At 46.6% G+C, this 26793-nt stretch overlaps 1 protein-coding gene and 1 pseudogene across 9 annotated transcripts in view; both read left to right on the top strand.

Moving 5' to 3' along the window:
* Window positions 1-26793, top strand: part of PLEKHA7 (pleckstrin homology domain containing A7) — a 234127-nt gene that overhangs the window by 30114 nt on the left and 177220 nt on the right. The window lies entirely within an intron of this gene.
* Window positions 9392-9458, top strand: LOC112441244 (U6 spliceosomal RNA; annotated as a pseudogene).

Here is a 26793-nt window from a genome sequence, read left to right as displayed (position 1 = left end):
CCTTATTCTAGAGAAAAGTCAGATCATGCCATTCCTCTGTTAAATTATGGTTGTTGTACATAGAATAGACTGATTAAAGATAATGTAGGTAGCATGTTTAACACAGTACCTGGTATGAAATAAGCCCTCATTAAATGGTAGTTTTGTTCTTCATGATAATATTATTATTTTAAAATTCTTTTTATTTTTTATTATTTTTTGAGATAGGGTCTCACTCTGTTGCCCAGGCTGGAGTACAGTGGTGCGATCATGGCTCACTGCAGCCTCGACCTCCTGGGCTCAAGTGACCCTCTCACCTAAGCCTCCTGAGTAGCTGGGGCCACAGGTGTATGCCACCATGCCTGGCTAATTGTTAATTTTTTTTTGTAGAGACCGGGTCTTGCCATGTTGCCCAAGCTGGGGTAATATTATTAAAGATGGACCTGGGTGCCTGCTAGTCTTGGCCTGGGCCCTCATTCCACCTATCTTCTGCCCTTTTGGGAGCTACGGCATCCAGGGCGCCTTCTCCCTGAGGAGGACAGTGATGAGTATTGGACTTGGGAATGAGCAGGGAGAAGGTGACTGATTCTTTGGCTGTTCCTGCCTGGATCTTCTGTTCAGTAGTCATGGTGAGGCATGGTGGTGGTGCGGCAGTGGAGACAGAAGAATCTTGGCCTCCACAAATCTAGACTGGGGAGCTCAACCTGCAGGCCAGAAGCTGCCAGTAAACGAGAAATGCCACATCAGCAGCCCCATGAATTCTGCTTTTCCTATCTGGTTGTTAGGGTTCCCAGAAGGGGCTACAGCTGTACCCCAGAGCTGCCCTCCTCCTCCCAGACTTCACGATGGGCATCCCTCCTCACTACCTCCATCCCTGGAATCTCAGGCCTTTATGGAAAGGTTTCAAGCCTCTCACGTGGTCTGATGTGGTTTGCCTATTCACCTGATAGAGAGACTCCTTCGGCAGCAGTCTGACCAAACTGCTTCTGCTCAATGACTTTGTATAACAGGGAGAGTTCACTACCTCACAAGGAAGCCCCTCCTGTAATTGTCACATTCTCATTGATAGGAAGTTCCATTTCAGGTTGAGCTGAAATCTTCTCTGCTCTGACTTCCCCCATTGCTTTTGGTTCTGAAATAAGAGTGAGTCAGTTATAGTCCTCTCCAACCTTCCCATCCCCTATGCTACCTCCATGAAGGAAAGGCTTACTGGTGTCCCAAGAGGCTCTGTTCAGTTCTTGCTCTGTTACTCAGCCTGATCATCTGGTAGGAGGCCCAGGAAAGCTTAATAGAGCACATGATGCTTGAGTGGGCTCCTGAAGGGTGAGGGGTGAGCCAGGTCAGGAAGGGAAGAAAGGCCTTTGAGTCAGAAGGTAAGGCAGTGTCTCGAAATAGTGTGTGGAGTCCAGGAATCCTAGATAGTTCAGTATCTCTGGAGTAGTTGGGAGTTTCTCTCTCTCTCTCTCTCCCTCTCTCTCTCTGTCTCTCTTTCTCCGTGTGTGTGTGTGTGTGTGTGTGTGTGTAGGGGATAGTGAGGGAGGTGAAGTCTGAGAGGTAAGAGAGGTAGACCCAAGCTAAAGCATGGAGGGCCACCTGTGCCTGGGTCAGGTCGTGGACACAGGTGGCAGAGGTCAGAGAGCTGCACAGGAGGATGGGTTTTAGAACTGGTTTGTTTGGGGCTCCGGTACCACGGGTTTCACATTGGCCTAGAGCTGATGAATGGCTTTCTGAGCACCACTGACTCTGCTTCCTGCTTTCGTCTAGGGTTCCTGATTAAACCTGTCCTTGAGATCTCTGTAGAGCGGGACAGGGACAGTAAGCACTTTGAATGTGCTAGTCACCCTGGACATTCTGTTTCTGGGCTCAGCACTGGATAAGCCAGGCTTTCAGCCCCTGTACCCCTTTCCTGGGTTGGGGTGGGGGCCAGGTACTGTAGCCAGGGGCAACTGGCTGGCCTCAAGCTTGCCTGTGTCCCAGAGGTGGCTGGACACACAGGCCTGTCTCTGCCCTGCAAGGTTTCTGATTTATGCAGGGAGTCTGCATTTGCCCTTGGCCAAATTCTTTGGGCATAAAGCTTTTGTAAAGGGGCTTGGGGCCCTTTCAGGGCATTAACAGTTTGTTTATGCCCCATTCAGATATCTATTTGTATCTGATTTTTATATATTTCCAAAGTACTTTCCCAGCTTCCTGGGGGAGACTTGTTCCCCCCAGCCTGGCCAGATCACTGGGAACCTTCTGGCAGACCTGCCTCACGCTGCTGGCATATGGAGTGTCCTCTCACCACCGTCTGTCCTTCCTGGTGTCTTGCATGCCGAAGGGCCGAGGGTGGAGTGGGGTTTTTTGTTTTGTTTTTAAATAAGGGCAACGTGGGTAAACAGAGCAGTGTTTCTGGTGCCTTCGGGGAGGGCCAGGACCCTGCATTCCGGCTCCATGACGACAGCCTGTTTGGTTGCCACTTGCTGGGCTGTGGGCAGCAGCAGTTCAGACGGAGACAATGGTGGCTCTGTTGAAATGCTGCTGCTGGGCTCTGGCAGAATGCATTTTAATTGGACATTCTCCACCCTGGAATCTGTGGGGATCTGGTGGCCCACTCCTCCTCATTCCTTAATTTTTCTCTTTGCAACTCAAGAGCCAAGTTATTGCAGCTCCTTCCCCGCCCCGCCCCCCAACCCCGTCTACTATTAGCAGCCTCTTGGGGGAAAATGGTGTTTCTAGCCAGGGCATGGTTTGCATTGGGCTGACTGGCAATAGTGAGAGAAAGGGAGAGGGTAGGGGGCTGGAGGGGCTGGGAGATATCCTGTAGCCTGTTCTGGAGCATCACTGAGGGGTGAAGAGCAGCAGGTGTTCCAGGAAGCTCTTCTCTTCCGTGGACCAGGGTGGTCAGGAACACTGGCTCTGAAGTCAGGCCAACTGGGTTGGAATCCTGGTGGTAGCACTGCCAGCTGAACCTCTCTGTGCCTCAGTTTTCTTATCTATAAATTGGGGATAATACTAGTGTCTACTCATAGAATCATTGTGAGAATTAAATTAAGTTAACATATATGAAGTACTCAGGATAATCATACCTGCATATAGTAAACACCTGATAAGAGCCTCCATCACTATATTTTGTCATTTTAATCTTATGTCCTGGTCATTGATATTCCATTCCTTGTAAGGGCCTCATCTGAGACTGCAGGAGGAACAGAGCAACACTCTTTCTAAAATGCACATTTGCTTTTGTCACTCCCTGTCCTAGACAGCCTCAGTGAGTCCCCATTGACCTCTCTGCATAAAGAGGAGGGACTTGTGTTTATTGAAGGTATCAAAGGCCTACTATGTGCCGAGTACTTGGTGTTCTTTTAGATTAGCTCCAAAGTAGACACTGATATGTGAGACCCTTTATCATTGGGCCATATCTTGCTGGTTTGTTGTTGTTGTTGTTGTTGTTTTTGAGATGGAATTTTGCTCTTGTTGCCCAGGCTGGAGTGCAGTGGTGCCATCTTGGCTCACTGCAACCTCCGCCTCCTGGGTTCAAGCGATTCTCCTGCCTCAGCCTCCTGCTAATTTTTTTGTATTTTTAGTAGAGACAGGGTTTCTTCATGTTGGCCAGGCTGGTCTCAACTCTTGACCTCAGGTGATCCATCCACTTTGGCCTCCCAAAGTGCAGGGATTACAGGTGTGAGCCACTGTACCTGGCCATCTTGCTGGTTTTTTATTCCCCTATCCCCCCCAAACCAAACCAAACAAAAACATAACTACCTCAAAGAACAGCATGTTCTTCTCTGATGTCTCATCTGCTTTCATCCGCCATGCCTTACTGAGCATTCTGCCTTCTGCCAGGATTGCCCTGTGGGAGGCGGCTGTGGATCCAGGAAAACAGACTGGACTGGGGAGTGTCTGGGGATTTCCTTACCATTCTCCCCCATGGGGCAGCCTGTGGAGAGCCCACTTGCCAGACTCTCTCTGTGGGACCAGCTCTGGTTTGAATCCTGGCTCCACCACTAACTGTGTGGCCCTAGACATGACCTCAGACTAGTGCCCGTCTCATAGGCTTGTTGATGAGATAATCCACACAAAGCCTTGAGTACAGTGTCTGACATGCTGCGAGGGCTCAACAGATGCTAGCTGTTCTTGCTATTGTGATTCTTCCCGTTTTCTGTTTGGAATGTCTGTCTTTATAGGCTCAATGCTGGACTGAGTTTCTTTGAAGGAAACAAGCATTGAAGAGGTTCCATGGATCAGGGAGGTCTAAGTAGGGGTTCCTTTGTTCTGCCTTGCACTTCCTGTGGCTGTTGGTCATTGCTGTGGGTCGTACCCATTTTTGCCTCCCTCTAGTCTGCCTGTGGCAGGACCCCTTGCTTCTCAGCCACTGAGTGTACCTGCCAGTGTGGCCACTCCTTGTGGGATAGCTGGGGGTAGACACAGGTTAGCCTTACAAGATGTGGAGACCCTGCCTGTGTACACAGACCTGCTTGCTTATGATGGACTTGCCTGTGAGTTAAACAGTCACTAGATAGCCAAATGAGGAGAAATATTGGTAGACCAAAGAGAATTGCTGCGGCTCAAGATTAGCCAGAGAAACCAATCTCTGTGAAAGAAGGAGGAAATATGTCTTTTTTTTTTTAATCTTGCTGACTTTGTAGGGCCAGGTTCTCAAAGTTTGAGTATTTTGCAAGTGTATCTCCATTGAAAACAACGAAAATGGTAAAAGGCTTTAGAAAGAGTTGGAGGAAAAAAGAATGGAAAATTTTAGTTTCCGGGAGCTATGGTGATGTATGGTTTATGCCACCTCAGTTCCCCTATTATTGGGTTTAATATTCAGGAGAGCTAGGGCATCATCCTGGTTCTGTCACTAACTGACTGTGTGACCTTGAGCAAGGTGGGCCTCAGATCCCATGTCTGTAAAACGGGAATAACTGTCTTACCCTGAAGGTGGGGCTGGAGCTTTGCTCTGAAGGTGGTGGGGGTGGAGGTGGAATGACTTGAGGCACTCGAGTAAAGAATCAGGTTGGGAGGCTGGATGCGGTGGCTCATGCCTGTAATCCCAGCACTCTGGGAGGCCGAGGCAGGTGGGTCGTGAGGTTAGGAGTTCGAGACCAGCCTGGCCAACATGGTGAAATCCCGTCTCTACTAAAAATACAAAAATTAGCCAGGCGTGGTAGCGCGCCTGTAATCCCAGCTACTCGTGAGGCAGGAGAATTGCTTGAACCCGGGAGGCGGAGGTTGCAATGAGCCAAGATCGTGCCACTGCACTCCAGCCTGGGCAGCACAACAAGACTCCGTCTCAAAAACAAAACAACAACAACAACAACAAAAGAATCAGGTTGGAACTTTACAAATCTTGTTCTGGTGGCTGGGAAGGGAGGCCTGTGTTAGAGGACCCCTGTGACCGTAAAGTGAGAGATGATACAGGCCTGAACTGCAGCAGGGTGTGGGCGTGGGAGACAAGGGGAGGCATATTTGTATGAGTACTTGTGTGTGTTTATATGTATATGCTTTGGGAAAGGGTAAACTCTGTATATGCACATTGGATAATTTCATTGCTTATTGAGGTAGTCAAAAGTACAGACACCCAGCAGTTCCATCGCTATGGTGACTCCGTCCTTCCAGGGTAGTAAGTAGACAAGTTGCAAAGGTATACATACAGGGATGTTCATTGCAACTTGCTTATAATGCTAAGAAATTGCAAACAACTTAACTGGCCATCCATTAGGAACTGGTTAATGAAATTTCGGTACCATCCAACTATTAAATGATGCTGCAGATCTGTTTTTCTAAATACAGCAAGATACACATGTACATCAAATGAAAGAATGGAAAACCACACGTGCAGCATCTAGCCTGCTACCACTTTGCCATTATTCTCTGTGATTCTAAAGCCCATCATGGTTGGGTTTGCTCAGGCCTGCTACACCTCTTTCCCTGTGATTGACTTTCTCTCTCTTGTTACTCATGTAACTGTTTTGCATCAGGTCTCTGTGAACAAGGACCATGCCTTGCTTTTGTTTCCCGTGTTTCCTTCAAGCAATAGGAGTAGGTGGCCACTAATTACTGCAGAATTTAATTGAGGGACGTGAACAAAAGGCCTTGTTATCAGCATTAAGTGATATTAAGCTGTAGGCTGATTCTCCCTCTCTTACAAAATAGAAACTGTGTCTGGCCCATAAAGAGGCTTTTAAACTAAAGTTGTGTTAACAAAGACCTCTTCCAGAGACCTCCCTGCTTGAGGGGAGCTGGAGTAAATTCAGGCTTTGTTTCCTCTATCTTAGGGAGCCAGCTGGAGGTGAGGGGAGAGGAGGTGTGCCTGCTGTCCAACCGGTTTTAATGCACAAGATCTCAGTCAATGGGTTTTTGTTGGAGTGGCAAAGGGGGAGGGAAAGCCTTGCCTCAAGTCTGCTGGGTGCTGGGCCCCTGATGTTGTCTTGTTTCATCCTCACGGCAGACCAAAGATGAGGGAAATACTCTACCTCATCTTACAGACAAGGATACCAAGGCTCAGAGAGGTTGAATAACTTACTTAAGTTGCCCAGCTAGGAATTGACAAAGCGAGGATTTGACCATACTGTGTGCCTTGATCTAGTTACCAAAGATCCTAGAGCAGCTACTGGGCCACAGTCAGGGGAGTTAGGCATAGTTGCTGAGCAGGTTTGGCACTGGGGTGATGGGAGAGGGGTGAGAGGCTCTGAGTTGGGGCAGGATGGGCGTTAACCAGCTAGATATTTATTTCATATCTGCTGTGTAAACAGCATGGTGCTGGGCACTGAGGGGATATGGAGAAGAGGGTGACACCGTCCTTGTCTATTTAATCATTTGGTTGAAGTCATTCATTCTTACCTAAAGAAATACAGCAGGGGATCGGGAGGGATAAATAGGGGCATAGAAAACAAGAGGTAGAGGAAGTCTGAAAAGGCACAGTTAGCAGGACTGACATGGGTGGGGAAGGTTTCATTGAGGAGGGAGAGGTGTGAGCAATGTGTAACAGTGGAAGGTCTGGACTGAAGTGGGGGCTCTTGAAGTTGAGAAGTGGGAGCCTGTTTGGAAGGGGAAGGAGGGAGGTGGTCAGGAGGCCTTGGGCACTGGATCCAGGAGTTCTCTCTGATTCTCTGAGTAATTAGGAGTTGTCGTAAGCTTTTGAACAAGGAGTTGACATGGTGGGAAACAGTTTGAGGGTGATTCTTCTGGCCATGGTTTGTTTAAAGTGCAGAGTGGTGGAGGGAGAGAGGAGGAGGTTACCTCATTTTTCTAGAAAGTTTACCCATCTGCAAGATTAGTAGTGAGAGGGATGGGGATGCTCTGGCTGAGGTGCACTGGGGGATCTCAGGTCTTGACTTGGACAGTGTGGTGGTAGGAAGAAACAGATAGCTGTGTGTTCTGTGTCCTGGAGTGTAACTGCACACTGCCAGGTGCTCAGCTTGAATGGCTGGCATGCAAGCATACGTGTATGCATCCATTCAGCAATTATTTATTGAGTGCCTAGCATGGCACATGAGCTAGGCTTATGGTAGTGAGCTAAGCAGGCATGATCCCTCACCTTGGGTCTGGCTTTGAAAGTAAATGTCATATGAGACCAAAAAAATGACAGGAAGACATCCGAACCGCTCTAAGAAAACAGTTTGTTCCATAGCTTGGTTGTGCCAATAGAGGGAAAGCATTACTTCTCTTTGCAGAAGTGTGGTCTTACAGAGGAAGGTCTGGGACAGATCTTGCCTAGAGGGCTGGGGATTTTAGATAGCAGCTAGTCCAACCACCTTCATAAGAGGGAAGTTAAATAGGGCCTCACAGAAGTTGGGGAAATTCCTTCAAGTTGTACAGCACATTGCTATGTCTCTGTGCTTGTCAGCATTCTGGCCCCGTACCACACTCTCTCTGCTCTATAGCTGAGCCAGCCTTTCTAGCCTGTTTTCTCCCCTTGAGTGAGGGAAGAGGGGTGCTGGAGGAAACGAGGGGAATAGGGTAGACTATTAGAAATTGAATAAGAAAACCATTTTAAATAGGGCAAACCACAGAGGAGCACTCTCCCTTCTTCTGTGGGCTAGCGAGCCCCCATCAGAATTTCAAAGAGACGTTGCATGGCCTCTGATCTTTGCCAAGTTCCCAAAGTTCATAGCTTACTCCCAGGCCTTATTTCTTAAGGCCTAGGTGGTGGGGACCAAGATGTCACTCACTCTAGAATGCCAAATACCCTGAGAAATTCCAGGGGCTTTCTTTTTGAGCCTTGGGGCTCTGGCCAAATAGCTCCTGGTATGGTTGCAGCCTCAGATCCATTGATGAGTACCTATGCCTGGCAAGGGCTGAGCCAAAAGGGGCCAGAGGGATGCAGACCATTCATGAGTACAGCCCCTTCCTGAGGTGGGGGCCAGCTAGCCCACAAGCAGCTATGCTGAGCCTCTGAATGATGTGAGTCCTAGAATGGAGACCCACACACAATACTTTGCTAGCTGAGAGAATAACGTGATTGTGGCTGGAAGTGTTAAAGATGGCAAAATTGGAGCTTTACTTCAAGCATTTAAAAAAGTTATAAAGTTATTTATATTCACTGTTGTAAATTTAGACAATGCAGACAAGCAACAAGAAAATAAAAATCCCTTGTAATCCTATCACCCAGAGATAATCCCTGTTAACATCTTGTTGTCTATCTCTGTGTATCTATGTATTCATATGTGTGTTTTAACAAAAATGGGATAATATATAGTTTTGTATTTTCTCACTTAACTATATAGTTTTCTCTCTCGGCATCCATTGGGGATTGGTTCCAGGAGCCCCCACAGATAGCAAAATCAGTGGATGCTCAAGTTTCTTACAGTTGGCCTCCATATCCATGGGTTCTCTGACGTGGAACCCATGGATTTGGAGAGCTGACTGTGTATTTGAAAAAATATACATGTCCTTAATTTATGTTTATCTCATCAGTTTTAATGGCTGCATACGATTTCATTATACAGTTGAATTACGATTTACTTAGCCAGTAATCGATAAGATTTTTTGGAGTTGTCTTCCAAAAGGGAGTATCTTTATTATGGTAGCTGATCACAAAATAAATACATGCTTATGTTGAATTTTAAAAAAAGCTAGTCTCGAAAGGTTGTATAGTATATTATTTCATTTATAAAAAATTCTTGAAATGACAAAATTATAGTAATGGAGAACAGATCAGCGGAAGACTTAGAAGAGGGTACATTTCTTTGAAGTGGTGGAACTGTCCTGTGTCCTGATTGTGGTGGGGCACACATGAATGTATGCATGTGATGAAATCTCATAGAACTGTACATATATACATAGTATATATAAAAACCTGTGAAATCTCTGTGAGGTCTGTAGTTTAGTTAATAGTATTACCATGTCAGTTTTTCTGTTTTTGACAATTGCACTATTGTGATATAACATGTTATCACTGAGGGAAGCTGGCTGATGGGTACACAAGAATTCTCTGAACAAGAAGATTAGCATGGCCTCTGTGCAAGGATGACACGCAAATTTGTGAAGCGTTCCATATTTTGCGCAGTCTGTCAAGATCATTTCAGTATCTGCTAATTAGCACTAAGGAACTAGTGTGAGTCTAAGCAAAAACGGGTGGCACCCAATGACGAAATAGTGATTTTCGTTACCAAAAAAAAAAAAAAAAAAAAATTCTCTGAACAATTTTTTTTTTTTTTTTGGAGACAGGGTCTCCCTTTGTCACCCAGGCTGGAGTGTGGTGGCACAATCCTGGCTCGCTGCAGCCTCGACCTCCCTGGGCTCAGGTAATCCTCCCACCTGAGAATCTTACCCACGTAGCTGGGATGATAGGCGTGCACCACCACATCTGGTTTGAACTATTTTAAAATTTTTAAGTGAGTCTTAAATTTTCTTTCAGAATAAAAAGTTTAAAACAAATAAAAATGAAAAATGTGCTTGTTGAATAACATTGACACTGCAAAAAGTATGTGATGATAAAGAAGAACCCTTTGGTGGAAGGTGGGAGAGGGGTCATGCAGGCTCAAGACAATGGCAGGAATGTCCTGGGGGTGTCCAAGACTGTCCAGGACTGGGCTGGTCCACAGGGAGGAAGTGGGTGATGTGGCAGGAGTGGATAGTCACCCGACTGAGCAGGGCCTTTCATGTTTGATAACTCACAGTGGATGGGGAGGAACACTCCAGAGGGAGACTCAGGTTGGAGGGCAGAGTGGTGACAGGGGAGGGCATGGACTTTGGAGGCAGACAGGGTGGGCTCAAGGCACAGGGCCCATGATAGGAAGCAGCTGCTCAGTCTAAGTTCCTGTCCCTCACTGATCCCCAGGCCTCACCTGCAATTGAATGAGAATCTCTGAGGTTGGGTCCCTGGCAGTATTTTCCTTTAAGCCCCCAAGTGATTTTAATGTGCAGCGAGGGTTGAGAACCATGTGGTTAGACTCTTTCACATCATGATTCAGCACAGTGCATGGCTTTTAAAAGGGGCACCAAGAGAAACTTCTCTTTTCACCTCTGCTGCCATCAGGGGAGAGTTTGAGGCAGTTGCATGGTGGTGTGAAAGGGGTCGATCTGGGAGCCCTGTGTGGTGGTCCCTGCCAAGTCTGATGTCTTTGTGTTGGTGGCCCTTTACTTGGGATTCTGGCCCCCACATCACCTCTTTACCTTGTGTGGGGCATGATTTGAACACTGCAGGTGATGGCTTTCTAGTGGCCTGTGTTCTTGCCCATCTGGAGGGAAGAAGGGGCTGGAAGGGCCTGTGAGAGAGCTGATCTGGGGCTTGGCAAGTGCCTGGTGGGATCAGAGGGAGACCATAAAGTACATAAAAGTACACATCCAGGCACTTTTTGGGTCATATGGTGCTTTCCAACGTGGGCCCACCCAGTCTTCACAATAAGCCTGTAAGGCAGATGGGCCAGAAATGGAGAAAAAGGGAAACAGAGGGTCTTTGATTCAAGGAAGGAGCAAGCAAGAGTCAAGCCTCTCTTGGCTATTAATCCACTTTCTTTCTATAAAACCATCTAGGCCCATGGATTTTCTGGAGGCCTTGGGGCTTATGCCTCTTTAGGAAACACTTTGTTTTATTATGGCAAGGTGTATGGTTACTGGCCAAGGTTTCTAGTTTTTAGGCATTTATGAAAATCCAACTGCTGAGTCACAGCACATGTATAATTGTATTGGTAAGTTAATGGCTATTTATGTTTGGAGGTGTTTGGAAAACAAGAAGGAGGCAAGATTTTAAAATATGTTTTGACCAGGTGTAGTGGCTCACACCTGTAATCTCAGCACTTTGGGAGGCCAAGGCAGGAGGATTGTTTGAGCTCAGGAGTTTGAGACCAACCTAGGTGACATAGGAAGACCTTATCTCTACTAAAAACTGAAAAAAAAGAAAAAAATAGCCAGGCATGGTGGTGCGCACCAGCAGTCCCAGCTACTTGAGAAGCCGAGGCAGGAAGATCACTTGAGCCTGGAGATGGAGGCTGCAGTGAGCTATGATTACACCACTGCACTCCAGCCTGGGCAACAGAGAGACTGGTTCAAAAACAAAAATAGCTGGGCGGAGTGACTCACGCCTGTAATCCCAGCACTTTGGGAGGCTGAGGCAGGAGAATTGCTTCAGCCCAGGAGTTTAAGACCAGCCTGGGCAACATGACAAAACCCTGTCTGTACAAAAAATACAAAAATTAGCTGAGTGTGGTGGTGTGCGCTTGTAGTCCCAGCTACTCAGGAGGCTGAGGTGGAGGATCAGTTGAGCCTGGGAGGTTGAAGCTGCAGTGAGTTAGGATCATGCCACTGCACTCCAGCCAGGGAGACAGAGTGAGACCCTGTCTCAAAAACTTAAAATAAATTTGCTGGGCATGGTGGCTCATGCCTATAATCCTGGCACTTTGGGAGGCCGAAGTGGGTGGATCACTTGAGGCCAGGAGTTCAAGACCAGCCTGCCAACATGACAAAACCCCATCTCTACTAAAAATAAAAAAATTAGCCAGATGTGGTGGCACATGCCTGTAATCATAGCTACTTGGGAGGCTGAGGCATGAGAATCGCCTGAACCCAGGAGGCAGAGGTTGCAGGAAGCTGAGATGGTGCCACTGCACTCCAGCCTAGAGGACAGAGCGAGGCCCTGTCTCAATAAAAAAGAAAAAAAAAAACCAGGAAAATGATGAGTCCTTAATGACATCTGCGAAAATATCCCTTCACTTAAAAATAAAAAAAGATATTTAAAAAAACTATAAAAAAAGAATAAAAATGTTTTTCTCTGTATTTGTATCCAGATAATAATTCAAATATGTATCTCCTGCCCTGACCTTTCTTGGGTTCCAGAGAAACATTTAACAAAGCCCCAAATACTCAACTGAACTTGGATATGTCCCTGGCACCTGTGTGGTAATAGTAATAGTGGTTATGGTAGTAATAACAGCTTACATTATTCAGCGTATCCTATACAGTTCAGCACTTGGAACTCACCTAACCTGGAAAGGTTGCTGAAGAGATTAAATATTTGTATTTCAGAAATCAAACCAAACAAAAACCTTTTGCCACTTGTTGGCTAAATTAGTCATGACACCTCTGTACAGTGGATTATTATGCATCTATTAAAAATGGTGCTGTGAAATATTAACTAAGGAAATGGAAACTGTTCCCTGTACATTAGTAGATAAAAGAAAATTACAAAACAGGCTGGCATTTGGAGGTTCTCAGTGAATGTTTAAATCCACTTACATACAAAGCTATATTGTCACTCTCCTCCTTTTATTGGTGAAGAAATTGACTTGTGTAAAGGTCAGGCAGAATTTTAGATCTGGGTCTTTTGAATTAAGACTGAAGTGCTTTCTTTGTGATACTCGTCTGTTTCTGTCTGTTAAAAACACAGTAAGATATTCTGTAATCAAGGACTCATTGCTATGCTCAGATCAGAAAAGTCCGGGAGACCTGTTTGACACCCACATTACTTTGTTTGCATAGCTCTTTACAGTTGATAAAGCACTTTAAAGGATATATAACTTTTTCTGATTTTAAAAGATGACCTATTTATTGTATAATTAGGAAGGCAGAGAAAAGCCCCAAGAAGGAAAAAATATTTATAATCCTGTAGGTTTAATTACTGTTAACATTTTTTTCTTCCTGTCTTTTCTCATTGCAAATACAAATTTTATAAAGTTGGGATCATGTTGTACATATAGTTTTGATTCTTGCTTCCTTAACTAATCTGTTATAGACAATTCCTCGTTAATTGTTCTTCTACAATGTGATTTCCATGCACAGTATCTAGTTTTTGTTTTTGTTTTTGTTTTTTTTTGAGATGGAGTCTCGATTTGTTGCCCAGGCTAGAGTGCAGTGGTGCGATTACGGCTCACTGCAGCCTCGACCTCCTGGGCTCAAGCGATCTTCCTGCCTCAACCTCCATAGTATCTGGGACTACAGGCACACACCACCACATCTGGCTATTTTTTTTATTTTTTATTTTTTACAGAGACAAGGTCTCACTTTGTTGCACAGGCTGGTCTTAAACTCCTGGACTGAAGCAATTCTCCCTGCCTCAGCCTTCCAAAGTGCTGGGATTACAGGAGTGAGCCACTGTGCCCAGCCTACATTTTCTCTTTTGATCCTTAAAATAACACCTTGAAGCTGGTAGGGGAGGATTATTATCCCCATTATAAAGGTTGGAAGCTGAGGCTTCTAGAAGTTGCCATTTGCTCAAGATAAGAAACAACTTTGGAGTGAGAAAGGGAATTGCTTTAATCCAGTGAGTCTGAGGGAGTGGAGTAGGAGGTAGGTTCAGATTCATCTGTTTTGTTGTATTATTCAAAGTTCTGAGAAAACCCCCTTTCTGTAACCTCTACCAATGTCCTGGTCTGTCCTCTGTCCCCACATAGAACAAGTTTTCACCTTTTAAGTGTTTGAAGAGGCTCCCATGTGGCCCTATGTGTTTTCCTTTCCAAGTTAAATCATCCTTGTTCCCTCATGAAACATGGCTTTTAGTTTACTCGTTGTCTTTGACATCACTCTGGGCATATTCCCCTTTAGCTGTAATCCTCTTAATAGTGTATGTACTAGTAAGCTCTTCAGGTTGAAAGTGACAGAAACCCAACTCAAACTAGCTTCAAGAGAAAAGGAAGGATATTGGCACCAGTATCTGGGAACTCCCAGTGTAATCCTGACCTGGCCTTGGCGCTGTTGGACTCTGGTGCTCAAAGGGCATTTTGGGGGCCCTGCCTTCTCCATCTTTCAAGTCTGCTAACTCTTTTGTCAAGGAAGAGAAATGCTCACTCTCCCAGGAGCTATACATCTCTTCTTAGGGGAGATTATGATCCCCTGCTTGGAACATGGGCCTGTCCTAGGGGTAGAGCGTGGTGGCTGACAGTTGCAGCATGATGATATGGGAGGTGTGACTTCTGCCAGTGAAGGGATGCATATGAGCAATGCATGTCCATCATATTGCAATATGTAGAATTGGTGACTGGCCAGCTCAGAATAGCATGGGATCATCATCTATCTTTTCCTCAATATCATACTTGAATCAATTCAACCTAAAATCAAAATAGGTTCCCTATTAATATGTAATCATATTACATCAAGCACTGCTGCTCAGCTTCTCTCTCTCCTCTTAAACTGCTGGTCTCAAATTTAGGTCTTTAAGCTTATCTCTGTTAGATTCCATATGGCTGTATTAGGTCCAGTGAATCAGCTTGTTAAGATCTTTTAGCTCTAATTCTGTCATCTGGCTTCCTGCTTCTCCCTCACAGCTCAAGCACTCTGCAGTCAGGTGATATGATGCAACTGACATTTGGGAGTGGTGCAGATGGGAGATGGGAAAGTGAGACAGCTCCAGGCAGTCAGTTGCATCAAAAGAGCCAGAATCTTCTCTCACTTCCTCCCACATACCCTAAAACCCCTTCAGTTTCCTTTGCATGGCCCATAAGCTCAGCCTTCTGGGTTCATGATATATTAAAGGTCACCAGGAAGGACATCACACATTCTGCTTTTTTACTGAGGCCCTAAATGGACTTCAGTAGGAAGGACCTAGGTTGGACATTAAGAACTTCTTGGCATAGGTGGGTATGGGGGGCATATTAGAGAAAGCAGTAGTAGATCCGTTTCTGGAGGCTGTCAGGTACTAGCATGTTCCTGAGAAGTCTGCAGTGTATAGAGTGTTAAGTGGGGGATGTGAAATCCCTATGAGGCTTGTTGAGTTTGCAGGCCTATCATGCCAGCCATTGCATGCAAGCGCTGTTGGTGGTGGGGGAGTCATGGGTGTACTGGATGGCTTTGGCCTCCATTGCTCTATTGAAGACTCCAAACTGTGTTGTTCAGCTGCAAAAATTGTTTTTTTCCATTGTAAGCAAGAAACACAAAGCAGCCCTTCAAGGAGGGTGTGCAGGCATGCAATTCTGGCAGTATGTTGCATTAATCTGATGCAGCATGGGGTGAACCACCCCAGATGGCCTGGCAGAAACAGTTGGACAACAGCATCCAGAGGACCCCTGGAGGACAGAGGGCAGTGCAGAGAGCCTTGCCCTGGAAGGACCTGAGCCCACGGACATGGCCAGGAGGAGGCCTGATCTCAGCGCTGGCTTGCCCATGAGTTGAGCAGGAGTAGAGCTGGAGAGCAGCCTTTTCCATGTGGCCCACTGTGGAGCCTCGTGTGTGCTGTGCATGAGTCTCTGTGCCCAGAGCTGAGTCTGGAGCAGTTTCCCTTGTGGTTGTTTGGGAGGAGAGGGAGGCAGATCTCTACTGATGAGTGTCAGCAGGTGTGTGAAGCCTCCTCACTTCAAGGTACATTTGCCAAACCCCTCAGGATCTTGGCAACTGTCCTTTGACACCTAGAAGACTTCCTGTGGGTAGAGCCCATTAGCAGTCTATTCCCTCTGCCTGCTCTAGATCTCAGTTGGGGTTTTGACTTGGGCTAAGTGGGGTTCTATCTATTCTTCTCCCTTCTTCTTTCCCTCCGTCTCTCCAGGCCTCCTCCTCACTTTCCTATATGCCCTGAGCCCCTCTTTCCATGCCAAGGAGAATGGGAGGTAGTCAGACAGGAAATGACTTCCTTATCTTTAGATGGGTACCTCTTTCCGGGCAATTAGTCTAAAGAAAGGTCTGAAGTTGGCTGGTGAGGGGTGGGGTGAGGCAGCAAGCTGGCAAGTGTGTGTGTGTCAAATGGGGGTGCCTGAATCACTCTGGTGCCTGGAGAGCATAAAACAGGTGCTTGTGTGGTGCTCATTCTGGGCTCCTGGTCTGTCCGTCAGAGAAAGCTGGTTTGGAGTGCACCTGAGTGTTGCGGAAAGGGAGCTGATTGGAGGGAGGCAAAGCAGGAGAGATGGAGTAGGGGCTGTTCTCTCCTGGACTTAGGGTGCTGTGAGGCCCAGGACTCTCTGACAGGAGATGACTTGTGCCTACACTGTGCCTTGTGAGGGGTGGGCCCCAAGAATGGAGGGCCTCATGGCATTAAGCAGAGCTGTTTCCTCCCCTCACCTTCCCCTGTGTGGCAGAGACACAGCATGACCAGCATCGCCTAGAGCTCCCCAGCCAAAGGTCAATTTGAATCACCTAGATTTTTGCTTATTTTGCTATAAGAGAACAGAAGCCAACTTGGGGAAATCCTGTGTTGGCTGAGTGGTAGGGAGTGTGGATTAGCTAGGGTCTGCCCTAATGGAATGGTTTCTGCGCTATCCTAGAAGTTGCTGGAGAAATTATATTTTAATGGGAATGTTCTTTTTCTAAACTTTAACTAGCAAAGCCACAGAAGCGTTTGCCAGTTAATAATGTACTTGATGAGTTGTTGAGCTGAAATTTAACAGCCAGTTTAAAAATAAGGTAGAGAATTTAAAAACAAAGGACATTGAGAGCATGTGTGTCTTAGAATGCTTTCTGCGTTTCTGTTGGAATCAGTGATTTTGTGCTGACTGGGAGAGTTTCAAGGACCCCGTATCTTCGGTGGCCTTTCCAGGAGGCCCTAAGGCTTGGCTCCTTGTTCCTGAAAAGTAATTTAATATGTAGCCCATTTGTAGATGAACCATTTCGCCACTTCATGAAGCCACAAGGCTGGGGCAGCTCTTCTTGCTGTGAGATAGCCCAGTGAAGGTGGTGGCAGTAGAAACGGTGGCCTGAATTCAGGCAGGTTCCAGGCGGACGACAGCAATAAAACCTTCATGGCCAGAGGAGGGGTGGGGCTGACTGAAGGAATAAAGCAGGGAGTGGAGTTTCTGCTCTGATATCTGAGATGACAAAGTCCTGCAGAGTTTGCTTTGGAAAAGAGAAAAGGTTAGAAAAAAAAAATCCGAATGGAAAATTTAAGGAAACGGAACCCAAGGCTCCACTTGGATTCTGAGTGGTGTGTGTTACTGCAGATTGGTACCTTTTGTTAGAGGCCCTGGATCTCAGTTATGCCCCTTCTGCTTAAGCTCCCAGTTTTACTTGTGCACCCTGGCTAGTGACTCCAGATGCCCCTGAGCCTTGCTTGCTCTTCCCAGTGCCCTTGTGGGCTTCTGGTTCACAGTGTGGCCCTTGGAAATGGGCTCCACAGGGTGGACTTTCTGCCTGACTCATATCTTCATCCCTCAAGGTGTGTCACACTAGTGGTTGCCTGGTAGATGTTTGTGAGATACCTGGGGTGTTTCTTATAACTGTGAGCAGCCTAGACACACACACACACACACACACACACACACACACACACACACACACACACACATACATGCACAGCCATGCCTCCAGTCCCATTTCTGCATCTGTCCTCACTCTCTCCACCTCTATCCAGAGTTTTCCTTCTCCTGCGTCTTGTGCATGTGTTTGTTTGTTTTAGATGGAGTCTTGCTCTGTCGCCCAGGCTGGAGTGCAATGGTGCGATCTCAGCTCACTGCAACCCCCACCTCCCGAGTTCAAGTGATTCTTCTGCCTCGGCCTCCTGAGTAACTGGGACTATAGGCACGCGCCACCACTCCTGGGTAATTTTTGTATTTTTGGTAGAGATGGGATTTTACCATGTTGGCCAGGCTGGTCTCGAACTCCTGACCTCAGGTGATCCACCTGCCTTGGCCTCCCAAAGTGCTGGGATTACAGGTGTGAGCCACCACACCTGGCCCTTTCTACCTGTTTTATTAAAAGAGCTGGAACGTGCTGGGCAGGCAGTGCACTGAGTGCTTTTATCTGGACTCTCTCATTTACTCCTTACAGCCGCTCACTGACAGAGATACTTAGTATTTTGTTGCCATTTCATAGATGAGAAGATCGAGGCCAAAAGAAATGAACTAATTTGCCTCAGAAGTTAATGGGGTTGCCACTGCTTACCCACAGGTATCTCTGATTCCAAAGCTGAGCTCTTCACTTCTTGGATACAGACCTCCCTTTTCTGGGCTTTGAGCTGGAGTAGGGTATGTGTCTCAGGGAGAAGAAAATACACTGCCCATTCTCCCCTCCCCTTGCATCTCTGTCTACAGATGCCTGTCTCTCACTTGCCCCAGGAGTAGGAGAACCCAAAGGTGAGTTGGCAATAGAGAAGTGTCAGGCACTAAGGGGATGAGGGTGGTGGGTTTTGTGAGTTATTTCCCCCAGATATCTTTCTCATTGCCATTGGCACAATACATTAAAATTCGGAGGAAAAAACTGCAACAAAGGAAGAATTGGTCTAAGATAGGGGTCTTCAAACCTTTTTTTTTTCTTTTTGAGACAGTCTCGTGCTGTCATCCAGGCTAGAGCTCAGTGGCGTGATCTTGGCTCACTGTAACCTCTGCCTCCCAGGTTCAAGTGATTCTTGTGTCTCAGCTTCCCAAGTAGCTGGGACTATAGGCACGCGCTACCACACCTGACTTATGTTTTTGGTTTTTTTTTTGTATATTTTGTAGAGACGGGGTTTCGCCATGTTGGCCAGGCTGGTCTCAAACTCCTGACCTCAAGTGATTTGCCTGCCTCGGCCACCCAAAGTGCTGGGATTACAGGCATGAGCCACTGTATCTGGCCCAAACCTTTTTTTTTTTTTTAAATCATGTATATCCCATTAATAAATGAGCATTTGCCCCAACACATGTATGCTCATTTATAAATTATATACATACCTGCTGTGCTAATGAAAACACACACAATTGTAAAAGGATGGCATAAAAATAAACCTGAATAGATGTTCTACTGTTTTCTTCTAGAACTCCGTGGGTCATCTTGAGCACCTCAGGATTGAGTGCTGTGCACTTTGGAGACCCCTGGTGTCCCCCAGTATCTAAGGAATGCTCTATTACTGCAGCGCAGTGCCCTGTAAGAGAGCGCGCAGCTGGCTGGACCCCCCAATTTCAGGTGCTCTGATTTTCAGAAGCAGGAAAGGCCCTGCCCAGCCAGCCCTCATGCTTTTTGCCTGGAGTTTTACCAAACTGAAGGAATCCCAGAGTGAAACACTCCTAGTTGCTTCTCTGGTTGCAGTCCTTTGCTGTTACCCCAAAGCCCCTCAGGAAGTTCCAAGAGTGTGCAGACATCCTGGGGTATGAGGGAAAGGCTGTTTCCTAGGCTTGGGTACAGCTCAAGGATTGGTGAGGATGTGGAGAAATTGGAACTCTTGTGTGTTGTGCATTGCTGGTGGGAATGTAAAATAGTGCAGCTGCCCTGTTTTGGTGGTTCCTCAAAAATCTAAACAGCATTACCCTGTGATCCAGCCATTTCATGTCTAGGTATATACCCAAAGGAATTGAAAGCAGGAGCTCAAACAGATATTTGTACACTTAGGTGCGTTGCAGCATTATTCATGATAGCCAACAGGTGAAAAGAACTCAAATTTCCATCAACAGATGAATGGATCAACAAAATGTGATATATACATATAATTGAATATTACTGAGCCCTGAAGAAGAAGGAAATTTTGACACATGCCACAACACAGAGGAACTTCAAAGACATCATGCTGAGTAAAATAAGCCAATTACCAAAGGACAAATTCTATGATTCCACTTTTATGAGATACCTAGAATAGCCAAATACATAGAAACAGAAAGTAGATTAGAGGTTTCTAGGGCCTGAGGGAAGGGAGAAATGGAGGGTTGTTGATAACTAAGATTGCTTCTGTTTGAGGTAGTGGCAAAGTTTTAGGAACATAGTGGCGTTGGTTGCACAACATTGCGAATATAATGAAGTAAGAATAAGACCTTAAACATAAAAGCGATGAGAGGTGGCTGGGGGCAGGGTTGGAGAAACAGGTAGTTAATTCTTTTGTCCAAATGCAGTGCACCTACTGATCAGATGCCAGGGTGTCCCTGTCCTTTTGGATACCTGCTGCCAGATTAGGGCTGCTAGAATGGGACACTTGTGGCCACACCCTGGTCCTTCTGACTGGCTGTACAAATAGCTCTCCTGGCTCCCCAGGGGACAGGTTCATCAAGATTTAGGCCACAAAGTAGGGCCGTTTGTTCCCCCTCTTGCCCCTCTCCCCAGTCAGCTGATGACAGCTCCAGTGTTGCAGCCCAGCACCCCAGGATGGAGGACACACCTCCATGGTGCTCCATTGTCAGGGCTCTCTGATTTGCAGAAACAGGTAATAGTTTCTGTCTATGGTTTGGAATCATGAAGTAGGGCAAGACAAGTTTCTTTGGAGTTAAATTTAGGGCTTAGAATCCAGGGGGTGGCTGAGTAAAGCTGTATTTAACTCCTACTCCACCCTCGAAAAAGAAAAAAAAAAGTCCTAAATTAAGCAAGGTACAAGGAGCCTGCAGCTACCTCAACCAAATTGGAACACATACCTCTAAAAATAAAAGATGCTGAAGTCTAGAAAATACCAAATATGGTTATCGGTCAGGCACTTGCTTCTCTGCTTTTCTAATGTCACCATCCCTGTCCCAGTCCTGGAGCTGCACAGAAGTGGCATGGCCCTCCTCTAGGAGGACTGCACTGTATACAAGGCCTTGTCTTTCTGTGATACATCCTGGGTCAAGGAGTGGAAGGCCACCTCATCTACAGAAAAGGAGGCTGAATCCAGAGGGTTGCAGTGGCTGCCTTGCTCCTCATCACTCTGATTGTCTTGCAGTGGGAGGAACAAGTATGCATTTGCTTCTCTTGTATCTTTAACTCAGAGCTCCACTCAGTGCCATCTAGTTCCCAAGGCACCAGTAGCCAGGCCCCATATCTTGAGCACTGTGATTTTCTTTTTGTTGTTGTTGTTGTTGCTTCTGGGAGATGTGGGTACATGAGACATTCTTAGAAACACAAGTTCAGGGGAGGCTGCCAAAGGACCACATCAAGGTGCTTGTGGGCCAGGTGCAGTGGCTCATGCCTGTAATCCCAGCACTTTCAGAGGCTGAGGTGGGTGGATCACTTGAGGTCAGGAGTTCAAGACCAGCCTGGCCAACATGGTGAAACCACATCTCTACTAAAAATATAAAAATTAGCTGGGCATGGTGGTATGCACCTGTAGTCCCAGCCACTCGGGAGGCTGAGGCAGGAGAATCGCTTGAACCCAGGAGATACAGGTTGCAGTGAGCTGAGATCATACTGCTACACTCCAGCCTGGGCAATGGTATGAGACTGTATCCAAAAATAAGGTGCTTGTGGCTACAGGCAGAACTTGAGTTCTCAGGGAGTGAAGACTTAAGGTTGTTTTGGGTAGTGAGTGTTGCACAGTGGAGATAATAACCACGGTGGAAAGATATTGGGCACTTACTGCTCATTGACCGGTTGCCAAGAGTCTTTTTACACAAGTGATCTCACAACCACCCCATCAGGTGGACACTGTGATAATGCCCATTCAGAGTGAGAAAACATAGGCTAATTAGCCCCCTCATGGCCACACAGCCAGCGAGAGGCAAAGATGGGATTGGAATCCAGGCAGTCTGTCTCTAGCACTTTGCCACCATGTACATCGGTCATTTCTGCCAAAGCCACAGGGCTGCCTCCTCATCTGAAGCACAGGGCACTGTTTTAGGAAAAAGATCGATTAAAGGTTGCCTTGTTTCCCCCCATTTCCTCCCTTCTGAAGTGGGGGTGGGATCAGCTTGATTTTGCAACGTAGGCTCCTGCTTTATACCTGGTGTGTTGTGGTCAGGCCCCACAGGACATATTCGTCATGCACTTACTATGTGCCAGACCCTTCCATAGGTGTTTTACTCATGTTATCTCACAGCAGCCAATGAGGCAGGTGGTACTGATCCCAATTTACAGGTGAGAAAACTGAAGCACGGAGAAGTGAAAGACTTGCCTAAGTTAAATCATGAATTAATGGCATAACCTGAATTTCATCTCAGGACCATCTGACTCAAAAGTCCGTGGCCTTCTCACCCTCTCTCTGGAAGATGCCATGGGTCTGCTGTGACCTTCCACACACCGGGCCCTGCCAGAATCCTGTCTCTCACTTTGATGATGCCAGGGTATGTCTGAGGACCAAGGTTGAAACAACTCTGTCCCCTTCTGGGGATGATGCTCCCCAGGGGAGAATAACAGCTCAGGATGTCACCCTCCAGGCACAGCCAGGGGTGGGTGCAGGGCTGGAGGGCCTCTTTTCTGGGCCACTTCTCCGGTTGCCTGTAGCCCGTAATTGTAAACTCTCTGGAGCTCTTGGCTGCCTGGCTGGAAGCTGAGGAAGGCTCATAGCCTTTGAGAGGCCAGGGCTGGTGTGAGAAGCAGGTACTTTTCCCATCTTTGAGTCTTACTCTCCGATGAGCTGAGCATAGCCTGGCGTTAGGACCACCTCAAGGCACTTGGGCGGCCTTTCCGCAGCCCTGCCTGGCTGAGTCGCCAAGATTCTGTCCTTTCTTCTGGAGCCTTGGTCATCCTAGTGAGTGGCAGAGAAACCAGCTGGGACTGGGGACTGGGGATGGGGACAGGGTGGTTTGGGGACCTCACTGAGGAAACTTCGCTGAATGACCCGATTTTTCTAAAACTTGAGGGTTTTGTGTTTTGGATTTGGAAAAAAGCTGATAATGAGGAGGAATGTTTCAGAGAATCAAGCTTTTTAGCCAGAGACCCCCTCTTGGGCACAGGGGCAGTGGCCTTCCTTGAGGGGGGTGGAGGGGGACTTACTGGCTGGGTCTCTTGTTGTGGAGGAAAGACAGGCAGGGGCTGACGTGGTGAAAGGAAGCTACAAGTTTCAGGATGAGCTTGGGTTCAAGGAGTTGCGGGTAACTGGAGTGAGAGCTACTTTCCCAGCCTAGGCCAGCCCCCTGTGTGCCTCGGTGTCCCCATCTGTCTGTTAGGGGTGAAGGTAGGGTCCCTCATGGCAGTGTTCCCACCCTAAGGCATTGGGAGGCCTCAGCCATGGTGTGTAGCTGTTACACAGTCGTTGTTGTTTGTTATTTATTATTTAAGCACCTCTCCTGTGGCTGAGCAGGGACCCAGGGATTGAGTATCACCTTGGGCTGTGGCTCCCCTTTCTCCTCTTTGCCCTGCAGTCACCTGTTTATAGTTAGCACCTACTGTTGCAGGGGACTCTGTGCTGGATACTTCACATGGGAAGGTCACAGATGAGGGAAGGGCCTTCCTAGAACCCCTAGGGCAACGCTTGCCTCATCTGTGACCTTCTGCAGAGCTTGTTTCTGCCTATGGCAGTGGAGGTGGGTGGGGTGTGTATGTCCCCTTCTTCCCCTGCCCCCCAACTCAGAGCTCAGGCAACGTTTGAGTAAATACAGGGAGAATTTGGAATCTAGATGGCTTATCTCATTCCCACTTCCTGGCCCAGCTCAGGCTTCTGGGGCCCATGCCTCCTGCTCTGGGTGCCAGGCACTTGGGAACAGTAGCATGTTTCTCCAGGGCGGGTGGGACTTGAGTCCTGGACTTGGGTCCTGGCTGTGGAAGCAGGGGAGCTGGTGGGGGTGCTGTGCATTCTGGACAAAAGGGAACAGGGTCAGCGTCCAGGAGTGAAGGGGGCCCCTGAAAGGAACGTGGCCTAAAGTGGAGAGTGAAGCCGGAGCAGAGCACGGCGTGAGAACCCGTGTGGATGCGGAGGCGTGTGTGCACGCACACAGCTTGGACCAGCGAAAAGAGGGCACAGGAGTGAGGTTGGGGGGCAGGACCTGCCACTGCACATCTTCTGGTCTGTCAGTAGATCCCTTGGGGGCAGTAGGTTTTTAGCTCTGACAATCCTGCAGCCTCACCTGGGCTCCTTCAGTTGGGCTTGGCCTGGGGAGGCAGGCCCTGCCTCCTGGTACCTGGGGTGAAGTAGGTACAGTCCTCCAGGGCTGCTGAGGGGAGCCCGCAACCCCCTCCAGAAGCAGGTTTTATGGGAGAGCTTTAGCCAGGAACCACACACTGATAAAGAAGTGTTTTCATTCTCAGGGGCGTTAATTAACACAGATTAGATTTCAACTGAGTAGGCCTTTTGTTGCTCCAGCCTTTCTATCAAGGTGGTTTCAATACTACTGTGATTTCACGGAGCCAATTCAGGTTCATTATTCTCATCTGTTACTATCCTGGGTGTTCAGACCCGATGTTACTTCTTATGGCTCTCCTTAGTCCACTTTTTCAAACTTGATTCACTATGGGCCTGGCCTCTCACACATCACCCTCATTGGGTGCTGAACCTGAAAAAAGATAATCCAAGCATGTAGGCACATTTCTTGGCTCTGTGAATTTTATTAAACGTTTACAAACATGTTTTCTGCAGTTTCCTGAGGTAATCTGGCACATACAAGACAGGTGGCCAGCCAGCAAGTGTAAACAAAAGGAGCTTCCTGGCTTAGGTAGGGCTCTAGGCCTCTTTCCCCCCAACCCACCTGTACCCACCCCAGCATTGACACTTCTGTTTTTCCAATGGGTACTGCCCATTCTGCTTCTGGGTTACAGTGTTCATCTTTCTTCTTCTTTTCAATATTTTTTGCTCTGGTTACATCGGCTATGCAATTGAGCAATTAGCAAAGTAGAAAATAAGTCACCTATAATTCTACCATCCTAGGATTATGATAGCTATGATTTTAGCATATTTCCTTCTAGATTTTGGGGACATTTTAAATATTATTGAGGTCTTACATTCTCCATGTATACATCTGTATATCTTGCACTTGCAGAATAGTTCTTTTTCTTATTGCAGAAATAATGCATATTAGACTGTAGAAAATTTGGGAAATACAGAGGAAAAGCACAGAGATGGAAAGTAAAAATTATACTGATTATTCCTCCATCCAGAGTTAATCACTCTTTGTGGCTGTTTGCATGTCTACACTGCCAGTCTTTCCTTTCTCATGCATATACGCACATTATTCCTCACCACAACTTGGAATCATGCATACACAGATATTCTTTTTTCTGTTTTTACTTAAAAAATCCCATAAATATTGCATTATGATACAAAGTTTTCCTCTGAAGCGTGACCTTTTTTATTTTAATTTTTATTTTTTTGAGACAGAGTCTTGCTCTGTTGCCCAGGCTGGAATGCAGTGGTGTGACTATGGCTCACTGCAGCTTTAGCATTCCGGGCTCAATTGATCCTCCCACCTTAGCCTCCTGAGTACGTAGGACTACAGGTGTGTGCCACCATGCTCAGCTAATTTTTTAAATTTTTTGTAGAGGTGAGGTTTTGTCATGTTGTCCAGGCTAGTCTTGAACTCCTGGGCTCAAGCAGTCCTCCCACCTTGGCCTCCCAAAGTGCTGAGATTACAGGCATCAGCCACTGTGCCTGGCTGAGACATGATCTTAAAAAATTATTGAGGTAAGGCCAGGCACAGTGGCTCACACCTGTAATCCCAGCACTTTGGGAAGCCGAGGTGGGCCGATCACGAGGTCAGGAGTTTGAGACCAAGTTGGCCAGCATGGTGAAACTCCGTATCTACTAAAGATACAAAAAATTAGCCGGGCGTGGTGGTGCATGCCTGTAATCCCAGCTACTCAGGAGGCCAAGGCAGGAGAATTGCTTGAACCTAGGAGGTGGAGGTTACAGTGATCTGAGATTGTGCCATTGCACTCCAGCCTGGGCGACAGGGCGAGACTCTGTCTCAAAAAAAAAAAAAAAAAGAAAAGAAAAAGAAAAAAATTATTGAGGTAAAATTCATGTAATATAAAATTAACTATTTTAAAGTCAACAAATCAGTGGTGTTCACTACATTCATGGTGTTTTACAACCATCATCTCTGTCTAGTTCCAGAATAGTCCCATCACTCCAAGGTAAAAACCCTTATCTGCTAAGCCAGTTTTTCCCATTTCTCTCAGCTTCTGGAAACCAACCAATCTACCTTCTGTCTCTGTAGACTTATCTGCTCTGGATATTTCATATAAATGGAATCATACATGAGATAATTTTTAATGGCTACTGGATATGCTTTTATTGATCGATTTAAATAAGCCTCGGGTCTTCAGCATGAGGTCTTCTCATCATAGAGCTAGATTCTGTCATATGGATATACCAGAATTTTCTAACCAATTCCTTGTTTTTGGATACTGAGATTGTTTCCAGTTTTTTAATGCCATAAGTAATAATGTGTTGAACATCTGTATGCCTAGACCTCTTTTTGTATCTCAGATTAACAAGAACATGTATTCTTGAATATCCCCATGGAATTTAGTTTGAAAGTGGTTGTGAAGTAAACCCCTTTTTTGTTAGTTTTTTCTTCCCTTGAATGAAAGGCTCTTGCCACTAACCTTTGGGCTCCCTGTTGCTTACCTGTGTCTTATCTCATCCATCAGAACAATTCCTTAGCAGGTGACTAATGCTGCGCCTAAAGCCACGGGGGGAGGTGATAATGCCTCACATTACACAAAACTTAAACCTACCACTTTCCTTGGGATCATCTGGGCTGTCTTTACCTTTCTGTTCTTCAAGGGCAGTGTAACTTTTGCATTGACCGGTTAAACTGCTTTAGATTGAGTTGACAGGGCTGGCCAGTGCTTGCGGAACATTATAACCGCCAGAGACCTCAGCTAAGTGTGATATGCTGCTTCCTGTCTCTCATCCAGGTGCAGGAAGCACCAGAATAAAGCTGGCTGAGATGTCTTTTA

The sequence above is a fragment of the Pan paniscus genome, chromosome 9 (assembly GCF_029289425.2).
Source record: "Pan paniscus chromosome 9, NHGRI_mPanPan1-v2.0_pri, whole genome shotgun sequence".
Lineage (NCBI taxonomy): Eukaryota > Metazoa > Chordata > Mammalia > Primates > Hominidae > Pan > Pan paniscus.
Note: the sequence above shows the minus strand (reverse complement) of the source record. Positions and strands in the feature narration are given on the sequence as shown.